This window comes from Pezoporus flaviventris, unplaced genomic scaffold, assembly GCF_033815535.1.
Source record: "Pezoporus flaviventris isolate CSIRO_AGI_PZ_B2104156 unplaced genomic scaffold, CSIRO_AGI_Pfla_v1 ptg000066l, whole genome shotgun sequence".
NCBI lineage: Eukaryota > Metazoa > Chordata > Aves > Psittaciformes > Psittacidae > Pezoporus > Pezoporus flaviventris.
In genome coordinates, this window is record NW_026892614.1 from 6,004,211 (window position 1) to 6,027,006 (window position 22,796).

Consider the following 22,796-nt stretch of genomic DNA (forward strand, 5'->3'; position numbering starts at 1 on the left):
GTTAACCCCTTTAAGAGATTTTTTAATTTGTATTTAGGAGCTTACAAAGACATAAAGCTTACACATAAAGCCATATTAACTGCCTGAGAAAAACACTTTCGGCTTTTTTTTTCCCTTCTATTCAACAGTCTTACACCATTCACATTTTCAAATCATTTTATGTCTTAATGGCTCATCCTACAACCCACAGATTCTCTTCTTGCACGTGTATTTCAATTAGCATTTTTAACTAACTATTGAGTATTGGCATGTCCATTACTGCACTGATTTTCTGAAGCAGCTATTCCATTTTCTGGCTTACCGGCCAGGTCAGAAACCATGGCTGTATTATGATAGAGCATTTCTGATAAAGCAGTATAAACCCTAAAATACTGACAAATATCTTGAGCCTTGCTGGTTGCCAGCTATTCACGATAAGCATTAAGGAATCATGTGTCCACTTACAGTCATACTGCTCAGAGGGAAAGTAAAATTAAGGTGGATTTTAATTGTGATTTTCTGACTGCATGGGAGAAGATGAAAAATTAATTCAGAATACTCCTGTTTCTTTTGAACAAATTTGATGTCTTTTGAAAAATATAATATTCACTTTTCTCCTGAACTGAAGAGATTTATATTCATGGGTAAAATTGCTGAAGGTGAGAAGCTGCAAAAGATTTTTCTCTTTTGCAAAGATATGTAAAAATGTCATGCTTCAGCTTTGCCAGTGCACCTTTTAGAGACAGTTTGGGAAATCTATAGTACACAGTGCAATAGCAAAATAGTATTTTATTACAAATGCCTCTTCAACAGACAGTACTATTTTTTTTTTGTTTTCATTGCAGCAATTAATGAGAACATTATAAAACGATTAAAACAGATGAGCAAAATGGATGCTTATTATAAATGATAGGTTGACAATTAAGTAAAGAAAAGCTGATCAGCAAACAAAGCACTGTTATAGATGGGAGGCAATATAAAAAGATAAGCAAAATTTAGACTGACATACGCATTATGAATTAGATGAAGAAATGCAAATAAAAGACTTGAGAGTCATACAGAGAAAAGGAAGGAGGGGAAGAGGAAGAAAAAAGCTTGGCAGCTGTGGAAGACAGCCATAGAAGAGACTAAAAATAATATAATAAAGACAAACTACCAGTTAGGAATCACAAAATAAAAAGAGATTTCTGCATCTAAGATAGAATTAAAACAGAAGTTAAAGCATTCCGATGGAGGGGCTTCATCCCTATGAGAGTTCTGAAAAGTCTGACAAATGAATCCATAGCTCACCTAATTTGGATTTGTGTATCAAAAAAGCTGGCATCAATAATGGAAAGCTACTACATAAAAGTCCCTACAGCTACAGGGGAAAGTTAGTTTCAGAATGAGAGGCTTGTTATACTTTCCTCACTGGTGCAGAAAGGTAATAATACAGATTTCTGAGGAAAGTACAACTTAAAAAAAAAAAAAAAAAAAGCAGAAAACCAAAATGTGGTAAAATACTATGCAGATTTAAAAAAAAATCAGGTAAGATAAACTTAACACTTTCACTTGATTAAATAACTGCTTTCCTAGACAAGGGGAAGGAAGCTTGTCAGGCTGTTTGGATTACAGCAAAGTATCTGATGTAGTATCACATGGGAAATTATCAGTTATGCGGGAAAAATGTAGCTCTAGTTCAAGAACTGTAATGTTAGGAGAAACATGCTAAGAGAAGAAAATAACAAGCTATGTTATTAGTCTAGACGCATTTTAATACCTGAGTTTCTTGACAGTTTGTCCTGATCTTATTTAACATTTTCGTTAGTCATCTCAGTCAACAAGCAGAGCGTGCTAATATAGTTTGCTAGTGATACAAAACTGGGAGACATTATAAAAGTATCTGAATATCATTCAATAAGCTAAGCACATTAAAAAAGTAATTAGAGTAATGGCAATAAGTGAATAAAAGAGATCAAAGTCAGCTGATACTAAACACAGGGATATTCTCTTAGGAGCAAATAAACAGACATCTAAACTGGCCAGCAATGGTCATCTAAACCCCTTGTCTACCCCACATACCCAAATCTATTCAGATTTGCCCTAAATTATTCCTAACAGAGAAATATTTTTAATTTTTTTTCTAATCATCTCCTACATTCAAGATCTCACATTCTCCTTGGATAATGCATTATACGGCATACTTTCTTCTTACTGACAAATTTCCATTTAATGTGTGTACTCCTTGTTTCATCATTCAAATCCTAAGGAAAATGTTGAGTAGTATCTGACACAGGTCATCCTCAGTTATATCTATGTACCAGAAAGATGGAATCAGGCTGGGAATAATGCAGAGCGGGGCTAGTCAGTTAAAAAGCACATGGAGAGTCTATCACATGGCAAAAAAGTGGAAAAAGAGAGATTTACCCTCAATCATATTTTAGATACAAGAACAAAAGGGATTAAACTAGCTATGAATGTAAGTAAGGTTGGAAAAAAGATTCTAGTCATGAGAGCTACTTTCTGTTGATAGGAGCATCAGAGATCAAAAAAAAACCCTGTTTCTAAGATATAGCTCAATGAGTTGTTAATGAAGTTACATGAAGGGCTATCTGAGACAACTGGAACAAGAATTAGTCACAATAAAGGCAGACCTCTGCTCCTCTGACAACTCAGAAAAGACAGCTCTAGGTCCCGTCCCCAGTCTGGCCAGTTGCATCAGGGAAAGCACATGACAAAAGTATACCTAAAAGGATGTTCAAAGTACAGACAGGCTTGACTGTGAGGTTCTAGCAGCTCTGTACATCACATGAGTGAACTGCAGATTTGAAAGACTTCAAAAATGGCTCAGTTTAAGTCCATCTTCTCTTACACAGCAAAGCCCATTGCATCACTAGATTTTAAGTTCTTCTCGAAAGGCTAGGTGAGCTAGAGTATCTCAAAAAAAATGGCACCAGAGATTTTGTAACATGAGCAAAACAGTGCACTGCTCCTGGCTTGGCCCTTGCACACATATGAAAAATTTCCCCTGAAGTTTTTCAACTAAATCTCAGCTTGAGGTAGACACGGTACATTGAAGGTTATAGTGTAAGCAGTGCGAGCTTAACTAATGCATACACAACTGAAAAGAGGCCTTTATATTCTTTGTGTTGTCAGCTGGATGAATTTGCTAAGCAACAATAGATGTCACTGCCACCTTGCCTGTGATGACAAAAATGTGGTCTCCAGACAAAAAGCCTTGCAGTATTAACAGATGGTGAAAAAAATGAAATGGCTACAACTGTGTTTGGGAGGAGGCACGGGAGATACCAGATAATGCTGAATGTATTGTATTTAAATTAAATAAACAGGAGTCTGATTGGGCATTTAGTTCCTCCATAACTAGCAAGCTACCAGGTATCAAACCTGGCACACTGTAGATGAGACCTTCCTGATCATATTTGACCCTGCAGGAAATTCTATACAGCAGTGGTTAAAGCTTTTACTGCTGTTGCTTTGGGAAGAAAAGATTGCCATGAATAGGCCTACTACTGATGTGAAGCAATGCAGGCTGGGAATCTGACCCATAGGCATTTTGTGGATGTTGCCAATTCATCCCAGGGCAAGTTTTAGGTTAAGCACTCTTTTGTTGTGGTAGTGGAGGAAAAAGAGTTCTTCAGTTATTCACAGTGGTAACACAATGCTCTTGTCAACTGCTCTCATCAATTTGTCTGTAGCTTTCTAGATTCACTCAGTAGTATTAGCTCGGTCTCCCTCTTATGAGGGTCAGAACGTATCAACTTCAGATGCTTCATGTTCAATAGGTCACATAAGAGCAGAGGGGAGCCCAAAAATAAAATAAGAGCTTTACCTATGACTTTCAAAGGGGAAAACTGTCAGCTAATGACATTTTCTCAGTAGTGTTCAGAGGCTAAGAGAGCTCCATATCTTTTTGAGACAAATGCGTAATTTGTTGGCTAGCCATTCTATTAGAGTCATGCTTTAGATTATTCAAAACATCAAAGTGATTAAGAGACACTTTTTTATATAAACTTATCAGTAATCATAGACTGAATCAGGTCAAACTGTAAATTTAGACTTTGAATTTTTATTTCTTCTCATTGAGTTTCAGTACAGAATCTTCTGTAGTCTAATCTGCATATGTTAAAAAGTGTAATTATAAAGCAATCCTTTATCCAGTGAGTTCAAATGTTCAATTGGCTCAATCCTGAGTGCAGGGATTGTTTTGTGCAAGTGAATTGCAATTTAACTGAAACTACTATGCTCCCTCTGTTTTACTTAAATTAATGTAATTATTATCTGGCTGATTAGCTTGCAGAATGACTTGTTCTGTGATTCATTAACTGGGAAATTTCTTTCTGGATATAGAAGAATATTTGAACATGTACCCATTTGCAGCACAAATACAGATCATGTGATCCAAGGAAATCATAATGATTTCTTTTAAAATGTCTTTTAAAAGAAAACTCTTGAGTCACTAGAAATGAGTCTGTTGTATGGACTTTGAATTACTTGTCACCCTTGGAAAAAGCTGCTAGTTTTATAGGAGGAAGAGAGGACAGATATAAGGCAGCCTTCACAGTTCGTATCTGGTGCTGTCCCCCTTCCATAAATCTATTTCTAGCACTGCCTTCTGTTTTACAGTCTCTAATGGCATTACATATTAATGTAATGCAAGGAAGGTAAGTGGGAAGAATGTTTTCAGTTACCAAACACGTTCCCAGCCATTGATATATAATCAATGCCCAGTATGAAATTATAAAAATGAGTCAAGAAATTTTAAATCATCTTGTGCAGAACAGATAACAAGAAGAAAGTCCAGAGCATCCTCACTGTAGCAAAGAAGCACACTTGCAGTACTTGTTTTACAAGGGTTGCAGCTAATTGAGGAGATACACAGAGGGTTACTTTTACATTCCAAACTTCTTTTGCCATTCCTATTATGCTTGGTTATAAATTAAATATTTGCCGTTGCAAGGTCTCAGTATAAATGGGCATGGAAGAAAACCTGATTTATGATCAACAAGAATCTCTGCAGAGCTAAAAAGATCTTACATTTTTTCATTGTCTGTTCACAAAATAATTTTCATGTTAGAGCACTTTTTATTTCTTTGTAATCGAGAGTGCTGACTTTATAATCTTAAAGATTAGGGTGCACAGAAGAACTCCCCTTAATTCTGAGTTCAATACTAAACCTGGCATGACTATCCAGGAAACAGATTGGATTTCAAACAGAAATTCTAAGGTCCCAATACACCACTAAAAGATGCAAAGCTTTCTGGACTCCAAGTCCTTTTCCCCATTTGTATTTAGGTCATCTAGACCTTGCTAAGGCTTCCCAAGAAGCTGGATTTAGAGTCCAAAGGCATTATCTACTAACAATTGTCCAAAGAAGTGTTGGATGTGGGTATGACAACATTTCAGATGAAAAAGACATTCACAAAGTGACACATTGGCAAAGTATGAATAAAAAGAAAATTCTGAGAAGCTAATCCTACGTATTCCTCTATCATTGAAATCACCCCTTAAGAAACTGGCAGAACAGGTTGTTCCTATTCTATAGGCAACATTATCAAATGCAGCAGCTGGGAGCTATAATGAATGGACGGAAGCCTAGCCTATGTTTAATGTCTGAGGTCTGTCGTCTTCTCAACATGAGAAGCTTTTCTTTTTTTTCTCGTGGTCTGGGCAGAATTAGCTTGAAAAGATGTTGTTGGCAAGTCAACAGTGTATCGGTAATGCAAACGATATTTTTTTAGATGGTCCTTGAGCAATTTCCAGTGATTATTTTTTATTCTTGCAACATCTGGAATTTTACGGACATTTGTAAATCAAGCAGAAGTCCACAATATTAGTAGAAATGGTCAAAAGCCTTCTTTTGCCACATCTTGACTCAAAAGGCTCCTGATTGTTCAATTCATGATTATTTACTCTTTTACCATTAACAGGTTTGTCTTCTTCAAGGCAAATATCCCTATGTAGCTGAGATGTACCTATGTAAGCAGAGCAACAACCACAAATGGGATCTCCAAGAGCTGCAAAGAGAATACTGAGCAACAAGCTATGTTTGAACACACACTGACCAAATTAAGTGTAATAGTCTGAGAAGAGATACTTGCAACTATAATTAAACTGGAAGTTATAGCCTTGCTTTGAAAGCATTTTGTTACATTAATAAATTTTCAGTATTTTCATATGCCCTATTTAGCAGATCACAGGGCAGTGATTCTGACTCATTAGGTGCCCTGGGGCCGTACATTTTAAGGACAGTTTTGCAGTCAAGGCATGAGACTACAATTCAAAAACCCTGACGTTTCTTCGGACTCCTGCTACAGACTCACCTTGAGACTGTCGTAAATGATCTGGTCTCAAGGCCTGAGATATTACCCAGTGAAATGATATTTCTCGGTTTAACAGATGTATTGTGCATCTTGCCTTTACCAACACTGTCAAATCAAAATATCCAAAAATCATGGCCTATTTCTACCTCCCCCACTCACCAAGCAATGAGATTAGAAAAAATGCTATTGGGGGAGGGTCTTTTTCTTTGCTATTACGTTTTCAATGTAGAATGTTCATATTTTCCAGGTCTTCTCTGGAATCTGGAGAACTAGGTTATATTTCTCAATGGCAGCTCTCTCCTTCATTCCTGTGGATCTGAAAAAAATACAGTGAACCTCCTCGCAAACCCATGTATCCTCTCAAAATATTTACAACAATAAAAACATTCTAGTCCCAAGAGTTCAACTCTTAGCAAGCTGTGTTGATACTAGCAATGGTCATGGCTTTGACGAACATACAAATAAGTTTGGATGAGAATGTACTGATTGTAATTCACAACCTGATAATCTCCCAGTTCTTTCAGTGGGCTTTCACTCAGGTGCTTAGAGTGTCTTGGGCAGCATTTGTTCCTTCAAGAATACCTAATGTGGGAAAAGTACAGAGCCTGCTAGGAAAGCACTTGTTTTCCAGGCCACTCTCTTTATCTAAGTTCCTTCTTAACCACTGATGTCCTAAAAGCAGAAGGGGTCTCCCTTGAAAGTACAGTCAGACTATGGCTCTGAAGCTTCTACTTTTCTATCCAGCGTACATCTATAAAATCTGATATCCCTCATGAAATCTCAATGTATTACTGGATGGAAAAATTGATCCTTTCACTAGAAAGCACTTCAGAAGTGCGCTGACCACAGACTCAAGATAAATCTCCAATTTAACATTCTTATTTGATGATAGACTGCACCTCGTTAAAAGGAATGTTGTATTAATGCTCATTTGAGCATATTACCCATAGCACTAAGCACTGTGATCTGTTACCAAGCACCAACAATATTTATCTTAAAGTCACTGACAGATCAACCCTGCACATATGGAAACCTCCCACAGCTTCAAAATCAATATGTGGCTTATGGCTTAAATCAGCTTCATACTGAAAGAAAAAAATTTGTGAGGAAACAGTAGTTGGATTCTCACCAAGACACTGAGGCTGATACCATGAACAAGTAGACTGCATCAGACAGTACTGTTCACTGCCAAGAACCTAACATCTATCTTTGCAAACACTTCACAGCTATTTCAGAAGCTCATTCCTTGACATTCATTTTAGCCGATTCCTGCCTCTGGAGTCTTTCTGGAAATTAGCCTTATTGAACATATTCCCAAATCCTATATTATGTGGGTTTTGTTCCAAATATGTTAAAGATCCTTTGAGTTAAAGAATATATCTCCATTCCAGGGCTTTCTTTTTGTTTTTCACTTTTCATGGTGTTTGAATTCAAAAGGTTTCATTCACAGACCACAGCAAAAACACAGGTCATTTTAAGCCAGCTAATTTATCCAGTTGACAATTTTTTTCCTGCTTTAATATTGTCCTGCAGGTGCTCAGTTCATTACCCCATGATCATTTGCATTTGTATGAACAGAATATCTTAGGGTCTTTTCTTTTGCATCTTGTGATCTTTCTTGCAGACTTCTGGTCTTCTTTCATATTCTGTCATTCTCTTATCCAAAGTGCTAATCTCAGCTGTAACTGTCTCAAACCTTTCCTCCAGAAAGATCACTGAAGTCTGTAATTTATCACTTCCCTATTGTAACTGCAAGAGCAGTTCCAAGCAGAACAATTCTTATCTCATTGATAGCTACTTTGTCACCTTGAGGCTGCAAAGCATACAGAAATGGCATTTAGTACACGAGGTGCAGATGGCATCGGGGGGGATTCTGAAAAAAATAAATTTTCTGTTTTCCTTACCATTATTACTTGATATTAAAATGCCCAAACAGCTTTGTAGTGGTTGCACTATATTTTTTAAATAAGGAGACATCTTTATATCAGGCTTCATATTTTTCTGGGCATTTTTTGGGTTTGGAGCTGATCCAAAATCTAGCTTCTCTGATGAACAGCAAGACTTGCCCCATTAAACTTCAGTACTAACACCACTCCCCCTTCACAACCATTGTTTCTCCTATATGTGGCTGTGGGAAAGTTAGACTACTTGCTAATACCATGAGAGTTTGTGGCTTCTTGGTAGCTCTTTTACTGCAACCCATGTCTAATCACAGTATACCCAAGAAGCTTAGCAGTGTGTTGCAGCAGACTGCAAATTAGCTTGCTTTTCCATTAAAATACTCTTAGTTTATTCTTTCCTGTGTGTTTATAAAATTGACTGGCTGAATACTTGGGCACTTGTGTGTTTTGTCTGTCTAAATGATTGATATTTAAATGGCTTAATTGCATTCATTCCACCTTTGTATGGTTGAGCAAATGTTTATTGCATATTTTTTTAAGATGCAAAGGCAGCAAATTCACTTGGAACTTGGGAAAGAATTTTATTAATACATGCCAAAGTGGTTTGAATTTCAGAACAGATCTTATTTCTTAAATATGTATTGTGGCAGCATAAGGTTATAAGATCTTCATAGCCCTGTGAAAGCACCAAACAGTCTAGCTGATTTTGCTTGAGAAGTCTGTTGCTAGTATTGAGGCTTTGAGGGTAAACTGTGTGCAGATGACAAAGTAATGTGGAGGCACTCACAGGAAAGAAAGATTGCATTCTTTTATGGAATAAAAGAGAGATAGAAGGACTTAACAGTGCCCTTCAGAAAGTCATTAACAGTCTTCCCTACAGGCAATGGTAAAACCAAATCAGTTTTCATCACTGACTCAACAAGATGCAGGCATTTAAATATCCTCTTTCTCTAAGACTGGGCAAAGGAATTTGAAAGACTTTGATTTACTTGATAACTGTAAGCAAAAAAGCATTGATCAAGCTATTCCATATGAATACTACTCCTGATTAGTTTGGTCTTTGTATTGGTTAGTGACCTACTGTGAAGTGATCCTAACCTTCTCCCGACATCCATAATTTGTAAGAAATGGCTGAAAAACTTGACAAGTGGTATTTCTGTTCTGGATGCCAAATAGGTCTTGGCAGTCCCTACTTGATATTTATGATATATAATTACTTATGTCATGGAGAGTTTTTCTAATATTTTTATTGTTTTTCCTTTCTAAGTGAATAGTTAGAGTATTGCTAACAGGAAAACCATGACTAACAATCTAATTTTCAGTTCAGCCTCATAAGTCCTCACAATGAAAATCCTAAAAACTGTTGTTTATATTCAATTCCATGTATCTCTTACAAAACTTCCAAAAAAAGTTTGTTCTCACATTGAAGAAAACAAGCTTTAGATTAGATTTAGATTTAGACTTGAAACATCAGGATGTAAAGGCTCAGTAAGCACATTTTCAGACTAAAAACTGCGTCTGGATTATATATCTATGGAATACTCTTTCTTCCTATTATCATGGATGTTAAGTAGGTTTTGATGAGGAAGAAATAATTTGTAAAATAGCTTTGCTTTGTCTTTTCTGTGGCAGAATACAGACAATAAAAAGAAATAAAGCAGAGAATGGTTTACAGCTGCTAAATATTTACTTTACTTAAAATAACTGTATTGTGGGAAGAAGAATAGGACAAAAGTTCTTCTATTGCAATTAATATTTCGCAAAGGTCTGCTCCTCCTCTAAGCCATATGATCCATAGGTTGATGTGGTGACTGAATAAGCACCTGGTTACTGGTGTTATGTCAGAGAGCTCACATTACATTCTCATTCTTTCTTCTTCAGTGTAGCATCTTCCAGTTTTTTCTGTTTCTTTACAACATGAACTTATTAATTATTGTCAACCATACACATAAAACTGAAGGAGCGTAGTACCGACTATCTGGTGCTTAAAACATCTCAAAACCAGTAGTATTAGATGGAAGAAGAAAGAAATTTCTTTCAGCTTAGCTTATAGACATTGACTGCCTGCTTAAGTTGCATGTCATAGCAAATGAAAGAAGGGAAAAAATTAAGTTGAAAGGCAAAACTACAACAGTAGTAATGATGGAGGTAAATGGTGCATGAAGTTGGGCAAACTGATTTCAGGAAAGCTGAACAAGAGTTTACAGGTAAAGCAATTTCTCTGCACTTTACAAACAGTTAGAGGCATGCTTTGTAAACTAAATCAGTGCCATCCTTGACATCCTAGACCAAAAATAGGAAGAAACAACCAATTCTTGTACTACCTTGCCTATACACAGCTAAGATAACTGATGCACAACCTGCAGGGGTACACACCTCATCTTACTGTGCGCATGGTTTCACCAGATGCACTGAAATTGGGCTTGTACATTTTGTTTTTCTTCCAAGACAAATATACAAGCTTAATGCTATGTGCTCCACCATAATTCATAAAGAATTTATCATTGCATGTACCAAAACCACAAAGTTGCTATGATAAATGTCCTTGCTCTTCATTCCACAGATAGTTTCAATTTAATATTGCCAGAATTTCTAATCTACTGTGTGGATTTTAGATCTTGAAAAATACTAGTATAGTTCATTCACCTTAAGGAAATTACATAGATTGTCTACTAAATAGAGAACCTATTTTTATCAAAGCCATTTATGATGTCTCTGCCACCATCTCCGGCTCTAAGCTGATCAGTTCATTCAATAGATCTTCCTCTATCTCCCTATTTTGCTTGGTTTATACATATTTGCGATCCATTTTCTTGTTTCTAGTAGCCATTCCAGATGTATTATCTTTATCTCAGATGAATATTCTGCTTTTCTATTATATTTTTAAATTTTTAAACCTGTCTTTTTTTTGTGTCCTTTTCCACATCCCTTATGTGAATAAGATGGGGCAATTTTATTTCAGCTGTTAGATGAGCACCAAACTGCCTGAAATACCTATTTCCCAACTATTATTCTTATCTTAAAATCTAGTATACAATACTATATTTAGGAATAGCAACAATATAGGGACTAAAAAAGATTTTGATGCTAAGCAGTCAGAACTAGTATATAGGTCTACCAAAACTGAGACAGCTTTTTGCAGCTTCTGGGTCTGTAGTCCAAGCCAGTACTTGACTTCTTCCAAGTACCTGAGCTCAGAATGTTTTCTCCAAGACTGATGGCTCCTGGATTATCACTTCACCAAATGAAGTGGTGCCACAGGAGAGGTGAAGCAGACTGGATCTTTCTCTCCTTACAAGTAGCCACCTTTTATCTGGGTAGGTAAACCTTAGCAATGCTAACACGAGTGTCCCAAAGGATTTGCACTATGATGCGATCAGAGTTCCATGCTGGGCACTGTCTAATCCTGGAAAGTCTGCATAAATATGAACTCAAAAGATAGAGGTGAAATTCTTTGATTTAGAAATTGATCTGCACTAAAATGTGAATTAGATGATATTTGCTCTGACAATGAACTGAAGGGAGGAAATTATTATATTCTGAAAGGGAACAATTTTGGCCAACAATAATATTTTACCAGACTATAACAAGAAAGAGTATGCTGCTGTCAGTGAGTCAAGCAGAGTGACTGAGGCAGAAACATTTATGACAGTACCTTCTAGCTCAGGTGCGAGATGTTACACGGTCACTGTCTGCTTCTGGTCCTCCACCAGCTGGTCAAGTCCCTGTGCAGCATGGCAGATCCCTGGGACAGGTAGATTTCCTGAGAAAAAAATCACAGACTCCCAGAGGGTCTGTTTCTAAGAAGCAAGGGTCAGGCACACACAGCTACACTAGCACCCAACAAGACAGAGAAGTCAGGATAGTCAGCTCCTGCTGAAGTCAACTGAGATCCAACTTTCAGCATCCCAAATGCGCCTGCAAATCTAATATGAATCAACATTGCTTCATTCTCAGTCTGCACTAGAAAACAGCTAATACTCTCCAATTCACTTTCTAAGCAAGGTATTACATTAATTTAACTAGGAATTTATATATGGATTTCAGAAAGGAAGCCTGCAAAAAGTTTTTCAGCAGATTATACTTATATTTAACATAATATTTAATTAAAAATCCTATGAATGGTTTTTCATTCTTTTTTTCTTTACCTGAAACAGGATAACTTCAACACTGAATGGGTAGAAGCTAATGGACTGAGTTCATTGTTTCTTCTTTTCTTTTTTAAATTGAATACAGACTTAAGCTAAGTGACAGATTGACTAAATGAATCATTGTTTTGCAGTCAGGTCTGGTTTGCCTGGCATACTTAGCTCTCAGCTGCTTTCAGTAGCTTGAACAATGTGTAAATATTTAGCAGCCCTGACGCACAAACACAAACCCTTCACTTACTTTGTCGTGCACCGTGTACCCAGTTATTTCCACGTGGTTTCAAAAAGAATTAATGCACAAGCAAATGGACTGAGACAAGCACTGCAGTAGCTTTAGCTGATTTTGCAGCTGTCTTTATTTTGGACATCAGATTAGGAGTTAGATCCAAGCACTGACATATGAACAGAGAATTCTGGCTCATATTCGCAAATCCCCTCCTTTATATCAGCTGCATATTGTTCAAGAGTAGTTAGGGAAATCTATACAGTGCACTAACTCCCTATACATATAGAACAATTACCTGTGCTGGTTTCAGACTGGAAGTACTGTAGACCCATCAGCATATGTCTCATGAGATAATTAGCCAGGCACATTACGAGGGAAGGCTCATTAGCCAAAGTGTAACTACCTTACAGAGCTGCCATTATTCCTCTGAGACATAAACTAGTATTTCCAAAGCTAAAGTGGAACAAAGGGGTGATAATCCAAAGACCTGATCAGCTATCAAAACATAACACTGCTGGCAAGCAACCTCTGTATTGTCCTCCGCAGTACTATTAGCATAAGGATTGTAAAGCCGAGGTTACAGATTTTGTATAGAATCACAGAATAGTTAGGATTGGAAAAGACTTTAAAATCATTCAGTTCCAACCTCTCTGACATGGGCAGGGACACCACACACTAAATTATGCCACCCAAAGCTCTGTCCAACCTGGCCTTGAACATTGCCAGGGATGGAGCATTTATCACTTCATCGGGCAACCCATTCCAGTGCCTCACCACCCTCACTTCTTCCTTATATCCAATCTAAACTTCCCTGTTTAAGTCTGAACCCTTTACCTTGCCCTGTCTCTACAGCTCCCAATGAAAAGCCCCTCTCCAGTGTCCTTGTAGGCTCCCTTCAGATACTGGAAGGCTGCTATGAGGTCTCCACGCAGCCTTCTCTTCTCCAGGCTGAACAGCCCCAACTTTCTCAGCCTGTATACTTAATTGTTTAAAACCTGATTGGACAAAACCAGGAGCAACATGCTGTATCTTTGGTGGCAGTACAGCCTTGAGCCAGAGACTGGTCCTTCAGAGATCACTCCCAACACAGGAGTTTTTTTATGAGACCATAATTCCTGCCACTTATCCCCACTGTCTTACCACTGCAATTCCCAGAGTCTTCCCATAAGCAAAATGCAGTTGGAGCCTGTGCTCTAAATCAGATCAGATATGTGATCTAACTTAAAAAGTCCTCCAAGAATGTAGACCATGTAGACAAAACAACTGTGTTAATACATACTGTACGATGAGCCAGGAGGCAGAGGAGGAGTGGAGAGCAGGACACAGGAGCATAGCAAGTCTGGAAAATCTTAAATCTTAAAATCTGATATTGCTGTCAAACACGATGTATTATCAAACCACGCAGGCAGATGTTCTCCAGGGAGCTATCCTCGCAGCTTTTACTTATCCTGTAGCTGAATCTTCAGTAAAGAATACTATATGAAAAAGCCACACCTTACTTTTTGTTTGAAAAATGCTCATCAGAAATGAGTACCAATGGTGCTCAAGGCTTTTGTTCAAAGTTTAAAACAAAGGTTTTAATATTGAGCAAAGCAAACAGCAGAATACCAACTTAGATTGCTAATTACAGGGGAACAGACCACCCTTTTCTTACACAGTGGAGTCCTCATTTATGTCTAAAAATATGAAGTGTCATAGCAGCAAGAACAGATAACAATAAAACTGATAACAACAATAATAATTTTTAAAATCTCTGGTGCTCATTTGCAAGGATTCCCAGAACCAAATTCAACAAAGCCAGATTAATTCCCTTAAGAACTGCTCTTTTTTCCATTTTCTGGCGGCATTTAGTGCTCTTATTCCATCACCCTGAATAAGAATGGGGGGCTGTGCTCCATCAAAGCCCCTGTAGAATGAAGGGGTATAAGCACAGCATGACTCCACTCCTGCTCCCGAGTATGGAAAAATGGCATGTTTCCAGATATTCATCACTACTGTGAGGGGAGGAGATGTGAAGGGGAACATATCCTCAAAGCAGCGGTAGGGGAAGGTTTTTAATGGCACAAATGGAAGTTAGGCAGCTTCCTCCAATTTATTTTAAATGAAAGGCAAGCACATAGTTGCCTCTTGTAATATCCTCACATGGAAAGCACCATTTTAGAACAGAGAGGCTGCTAAACATGACCATGTGCATGTGGCTTCTCTCGGCAGGGAGAGTAGAGGGTGGAGAAGTGGAGACAAAGGCCAAGAAATATGATTTTTAATAATGGACACAATGATACAGACACACTGTCACACCAAAGTTCTAAAGCAGGCAGGGTACTTCAGATCAGAGCCCTGTTTTTTTGTTTCCAAAGGAGTACTTATTCCTTTAAACTGTTTGTTTTTTCCTTCAGTACAGCTACAAAAGTGTTATTTTAAGATTATGGATGCAAAGCTTTGTTCAAAGGTTCTAAATCCTCAGCTTTGGAGCTAAGCAATCTGAAATGCATTTGGAGAAATACATACACAGTCTGAGTATGTTTGTAAAGGAACAGCAACTGCCGAAAATGCCTTCTGTCCTCCACGTATGCTGCACTGCTGCACCAAATCCTGCCTACTGAGACAGGCTTTCGATTTCTCTGTCTTCTGCTTTAGATTAGAACTAGGAGGGGCCGGACTGAAGTGTGCAGGATGACAGAGGTGGGCTCACCCCTAGTGGCATTCTGTCAGCTCAAGTAAGTTATCCCTTGTTGCTTACCTGCATTTTATAGATGTCGATGGGACTGCTGATGCTTACAAGATTAATGATACTGTGTTGCTTAGTACATGGAATTGTGGCTACCACTCCCGTACAACACTCTAGCTTTCAGTATCCTGAGTGGCCTTTTAATAAGTACAGCCTGCACAAAGGCTTTTGAAAACTCTGCAGGAGGCAGGACTGGGCCCTGACCCATTACTAAGGTAAAAAGAGGTGGGAGGTAGTTTCTGTTATTTTCATTGACCAGGTGGGAACAGGTAGCACCTTGGACAACAGTGATATCTGATTGAGAAACAAAAATTGCTTTGGTAATTAACATTTTAATTATCCTGGTAATAAATACGTTTGGTAACTGATGATCAGTGAAATATATATCATATATTATTTAAATTTATCACATTTTAAAAATATTGCTTCCTCTGTAGTATCTAAAATGTCATTTCCTTGTGAACCGTTTCGGTTTGAAGATTCAGCATTTCAGATAGAAAACTTTGCACTGAAAATAGACAACATGCTTTAACTTAATCAGGCTTCCCCCATTAGTAAGGGCAATCCACACAGCAGTTGAGGCAAAAGGACTGTCTTCTTTAGGCATCTTTCACAGTAGGAGTATAGACATCCACAAGCAAGAGGAGTTGAAACTACATTATACCTGCTCACACTCACAACTTGCCAATATTCAAGGTCTATTCCTGATATCCTTTTTATTGGGAATTAACATGAAAAGAGTAGAAATTTTTGCTTTGTTTTCCTTTTTTTTTAACAGACTTTGAAATAAAAGTTAAGATGATATATTCCAGTTTTTATACAGCATCTTTTGCAGTATCTTTCACTGTATTTCCAGGTTAAAGTTCTGTATCATAGAATCATAGAATGATTTGGGTTGGAAAGAGACCTTAAAAAACATCTAGTTCCAACCCCCCTGCCATGGGCCAGGACACCATCCACTAGATCAAGTTACTCAAAGCCCCATCCAACCTGGCCTTGAGCTGCTTGGATTAGCTCCTTGGCTACTGTAAACTTATTGGATTTCAGATTTCTAACAGAAGTTTAGCAATGGTACAAGTGTGCTTGTTGTAACCACCTATTATAAAAATTTTTCTGCTGTGTTTTCCCCAGAGCAATATCTTTTTGAATTTTTTATCTTTGAAGAATATCTTATGTAAAGAGAGCTCTCATTTAAATCTATTTGTTTCACCATTTACTCTGCAATAACATCAAACTGTACATTATCGTAATAAAGACATTATTTTGTCTCTTAAAGTCAGAATTTTTATAGATAGAGATAACTTTTTTTCCTTTACATTTAGGGAGATATGAACACTTAGTTATCACAGCTGAGCTATTTTCAGTGCAATGGGAAAACAATGACTACAGTGATCTTGAAACATAGTCTGTTTATTTAAACAAAACCGAAGGATAAGGAGATGTTGAAGAAATAACAAGAGTAACTGCCTTTATTTTATCAAAGGGATTTGTTTCATTGGGTCAAACCCAAGATAAGGGGTTTTTTTGTGTGTAAAATCAGACATACTCATTTAGATGCTCACATCTTACCCAGATCCTAAGCCTCACAGAAACTTCCCTGGTAATTCTGAAGCTAAGTTTGATTCTCTAATGAAGTGCTCCAAAGATTTTTGTCTAATCATGTGAAACCCTACAGGAAAAATACAAATTAACAAGAGTCCTATCTTCAAAGGTGAAATGTACATACTTTTTCTAGTCTCTGCACACAAATAGGAGCATGAAAGTCTTCTTTCAATGAGGAACTAATGACTTTCAAACTTCCCCCCCCCCCCCCCCCCCCAGTTTATATACTGGGCATGACATACTGCAGTATGGAATACCCTTTTGGCTAGTTTGGGTCAGGCGTCCTGTCTCTCATTCCTCCCAGCTTCTTGTGCCCCTGCTCACTGGCAGAGCATGAGACTGAAAAGTCCTCGATCAGAGTAAATATTACTGAGCATAACTAAAACATCGGTGTGGTATCAGCATTGTTCTCAGACTAAAGCCAAAAACACCAGCTACTAAGAAGGAGAAAAATGACTGCTACAGCTCAACCCAGGACAGCAAAAGACAAAGGCTGTAATATCCACCCTTCAGGGGGAGGATAACAGTTGTGATCATTCAAAGTACCTGTGTGATGTGATAAAATTGTCTCCAGAAATAGAGTCCCTACAAAAGACTCGGATTTCGCAGAACATGATCAGCGGTCCTGAGGGGATATAAATAAGCTTTTGTTATATTTTTATATAAATTATTATTGTTATTTTAACATTTTGGGTTTAGAACTACAGGGTAATGACAAAATTACATCAAATTTAAAAAATTAGTGACATTTCACAGGTTTACAGTGGGACCCATGAAACACTGGAAATTTATCAAATGCAGCAGATAAATTTGCACTGCTACATTTGCACTTCTTCCCTTCCTAAGTATATCTAATTCCACAAATACTGGAGGAAAGGTGCTGGTTCAGTTTAATGTCTTGATTCAAGCAATCCTCTGACCTAATCTTGCACCCTACAATGTCCCATGACAAGGCAAAGGTGAACTTTACCATTTATGCAGATTTATAGAACCATGATTTAAGAGAAATGCTTAAAAGGACTTGATGAAATGCCAACTCTGAAGAATTAATTGTATGGCAAGAACTTACTTGAGCCCACTACCAATGGGATTCTTGCTAATCACCATAAAGACAGTGCTTGGGGTTTTATGAGTCCTTTATTATTTTTTAATGAAGAAACATGGTGGGTCTGTCTATTTTCTACATTTCTTTGTCATTACATTTAGATTTATGTAATATATGGAAGTTGGCAGTTAAAACAATTAACTACTGACCCCAGAGATCGACTGCACATTTTAAGAATATGCAGCAATACTCTACACACTCAACAAATTCATGTTCTGGCAGGAATTTTCCACAAGGGACTGAATTAACAGTCAGTAACACAAAACTCCTTTCTTTGCTTAATGCATTATAAAGGCTACATCTTCCTCCCTCCTATGGGTATATCCAAAACAATTAAAATGGATAGGCTTGTGCGTCTATTATCTATTCAGTGCAGCCTGTGGAATTTTTATATTGACTTTCATCTCTGAAAATCTTTGTTGTGACTAATTACTGTCTTCCCAGACCTTCTCTGAGTACTTTGTTAAGAAATAATAACATGGGAAAACCTATGCAGCTTGTATTGCCAGAGGCCAAAGACCAATCAAAAAGAAGAATGGAAAATAACTGTAGTTAATAATACATAATGGCACAATAATTATCAGAATACGTGGAGAAGAAAAAAAAAAATAGAAAAATGTCCTTATGTACCAAGATCCAATAGCAGCAAGCAATCAGCCTCCCACCAAATGTAAACTAAAATAGAGACAAATGTTGTTAACTTCACCTAGCTAGATTTAAGAGACATGTTCCCTGTCATGTGCAGAAATATACATAGCTGGAGCAATCCCACTGGAGAAGAGCCTGGAGGAATGATATTGCATCTGCTTGTTACAGATTCCATTTGACCTTTTCTTTCAAGAGCTTCAAATTTCCTGCCCTGCACCTTTATAATTATCCATTCATTGAAAAAGAGAAAAAAAAATCATTATGTTATCTTGTAACTTATATTATGAATAGTAATTTGCATAATAGGCCCCTAAAACACTGAATGGCTATGAAATGGAAATTGTATGGAAAAAAATAAATCTCTAAAAATTATGCAGGGTTATGTTGATTTTTGCATAATAATAGATTTAGCATATGTATGCACTGCAATCTCAGAAGTGACTGCAACATAACATAGCAACAGGCTTCTGTGGTATTACAGCCAGCACTGGTTACCTTACCTCGGATCTGTGACCTAGTGTAGGTATCCTGAAGTAGCAGCTTTCTAGACTTTTCCCTCAAGGAAGTTTTATTCCAGTTAAAGTCAGTAGTAATCAACAGAAAATTGTGTTTCAGATAACTGAAATGCTCCAAAAAATATCTACTTCTACTTCTAAAACACTTTTCCCCCCTCCCCTTAAAGTATTTCAGATTAGACCCATTGCCATGCTGAGTGATGGGAGTTGCAATTAGATATGCCTTACATTCATTCTGTACTGTCACTTAGATTGCATATTTCTGCCAGAGGCATTACACCCTCCATTTTAATGAAGAGAGACAGTAGAGCTTAGCACTCCTTTGGTTCCTCAGCAGAGAGGAGATGAAATCCAGTTCTGGACCATGCCCACTGAAGAGAATAAGAGCAAGAAACTCACCAACAAAAATACACAGTTCAGTGGCATCAGACAAACAAAATGTTTCCACTGGCTAGCAATATCTGTGTGTTCTAGTTTTGACACTGATATTCCTTAGTTTTCTCTACATGTCATTGAAAAAAATGTGCTTCCTCAAAAGCTCATCTTGTACTCTCAAGCCAATTTCAAGTGAATGGTTTTGCTAACTCCTTGTAATGACTTACATGACTAAAAGTCCCTGCACTGGACAAGACACTCTATGCCTGTAAACACCCAACAGCCTTTCACATTCTGAATTACACGATGTCATTTTAAATACTAAGTGATCCTAAGTACTAGAGTTACACTAGGAATTCACCAGGGTTCCTTGGGAAACCATCCCTATTGTAATATCATTATTGACAAACTCACAAGTGAACAAATCTTAAAGGCCATAGACAGTGCTGCAAAAATTGCTATCTTTGTACGTATTCTTCTTTGCCAGTTATACGTGGGAACCTTTGCCATCTTGATCTGCATCAGAGTATTTTATGTATCTTTATGTTGTGCTCAGTCATTAAACACTGAGTTTTCTTTGACAGCCTAGAGGATGAGCGCTCTACATCAACTGTTTTCTTAACATGCACTCCATATTTATATCCAATACTTGCCAGAATACAAACATTCTGACAACATCATTGTGAGCAATTTAAGTTAATGCTGGGTCTGATGGGCTGATAAATAAACATGACCTCTGCTTTGTCAGTTTATGCTATGGAACATGTTAAAAAAGTTTACTCAGGTCAGCTTAAGCAATTTACTAATTAGCTTATTCCTGTGTTATATTAATCCATTTACTTTTATCTTTTATTTCATATTTAATTTATGTTGTCTGCTCATTTGATTCTTACTAGCAAAATACACAAACTAGGAAACCTGCGTATTAACACTTTTCTACCTTGATAATAATGGTGCAGATCTAAAGAGTCAGTTTGTGAATTACTTAGTGTTGTCCCTATAATTTAATCACTAAGTAACTCAGTTTGTGAGCTAACTAGTATTGCGCCTATGATACAATCCCTGTGCCCCATAATACCTTTTTGGTTCCAGATATGACTAGAAAGCTATCCGACTCTTCCTCCCAGCTATTGAAAGGTGACTACACCACTTCCACAAAACCTTTCCTTTCCTATGGTTTGCTGTCCTCTCAAAGCAGATTGGACACAGCTGCCTCAGGTGCTCCTCTCCATGTCTCTGATCCCCCCACAAGCAACTCACTGGTAACTTCACACCATGTCCTCATCCCAGGGCTACCTACACCAAGTCAGAAACTTTGCACTTGCAGGCTTACAAGCCTTATTCAGAAAGCCACTGAGCTCCTGAGCAGCCTCCTTATTTTTAGCAACTCCAGTATCATTCCACCCCTCCAACACTGTTATTGGGAAGTGAGTCACCTGAAACTACTGCCTTACAGTTCTGCTTGTCTTTTCTTTTCACCAGTAGCTCATACTCAACACAATCAATGCATTTAAGCAAGAAAGATAACAAAAATATACACTGACTATGCATGACATGGTTTCTAAACAAAAATATAGTGTAAAGCAACCCTGCATCTGTGTGAGCCTCAGAAAATCTACCACCAGAGCTGGAGACTTACTAATAAAAGCAGCCAGCCTGTGATCCTTCTTTGTTTTGATTAGTTCCTTTTTATACTAGTCTGCTAGTTCCAAAGCGATGGAGCAAAGCAGAAAAGGATAGCTGCAGCAGTTTGCCACTGCTGCAATTCCTCCCACAGAGACTTCCAGTTCATATCAGAAAATTCAAAGTTACAATTTGAGGGTAAGATACTGTGTGTGCCTTGTTTTTTAAAACTCCTATAACTAGTTATGTCTTTTGTCCTAAAAAAGTAGCCAGGTTACAATTTAAGTGTAGAGCTGGGATTCACATAACCATCTCTGATCACATTCAGACTGCCTGCTACATAGTTTAGGTATAGGCCAATTTCAGACTCCTGATAATAGGACTGTTTCCACCAAGAGTCTCTAAGTCAGTAGAGAAAAGGAGACAAAACACCTACAAAAATGAGGCAGAAGGTGTTCCTTCTTATCCTTCACCCACTTCAATGTCAGCTTTCAGTAAGACAGTACTGGGAGAGACTCCTCATGTCATTCAATTTCCTGGTCTTCATTAATCCCTGAGTAGTTTGTATGAAAAAAATTAACGTTTAGATTTTTAGTTGAATTTTTTGAAAATGATTGTATTAATTACTTCTGGAAGTTAATTTTCCTACATAATTAATGTGCCATTGAAATACATAATGTAACTATTTAAGAAATATTGGACTATATCTGCCAAAATCTTGCAAACGCCTGTTCAGTTTCTTGCTTTCTAATCAGAGTTTTAATTAGGTCTCAGCAAATCTATGTAAGAGAAATAAGGAAAACTGATGCAAAGTTACTCTTTTTTTATTTGTCACTATTGTAAATTATAAATGGGTATAAACTCAGCAGCTCAGTCGGTTTGCAAGCAATTACAAACAATTCTCAGTGTAGCATGATAGCATAGAACTGCACCAAATAAATTATTTAAAAATCTTAAAAACTTCATTATTTTCAGTGAGAGTCAAGCAAGATATCTTCTGCCATCAGCACCTCAGAAACAGAATTTTTCACTTAGGATTTCTCACTGGATGCTTCCCTTTTGCTGAAATACAGGGAAACTGCTTTATATTAAGACTTGGCCCTTTTAAAGACAAGATGCCCATTAATGTTATTTTGGTAAATGTATCATGTACGCGAATTAAGCAAGAAGGCTGGCAAAGTCAAATCAGTGTATGTCCTCTGACAGGATCTTTCACCACTTGGATTTGGAACTTAAATCAGAAATGCATGTCCCTGATGGCTTTAATGGGCTTACATATTATAATTAATCTATGATGGAAACTGTGTGGCTCCTTTCTCCTCTCTGTGAGCATGTATGACACTAACAGCAGTATAGCCTCAGGCATTATCAGTGTGCAGAGGAACCCATGTTCAGAGGGGTTTTTCATCTCTCATTCATTACAGACATAACCTGCAGAAAACTCAGTGCTATTACCAACACTAAATCAGGTCAGATAAGGCTTGAGCCAGCTGACTTTTGAAATTCACCACCACCCACGGGTCATCTTTGCCATTCAGAGAGGGGCAGGCTACTATCAGGTAACATCTTAGCTCCTCTTCTTCATGCTTAGCTAGCCCAGCTTCCTGCTGTTCTTTACGGGACATC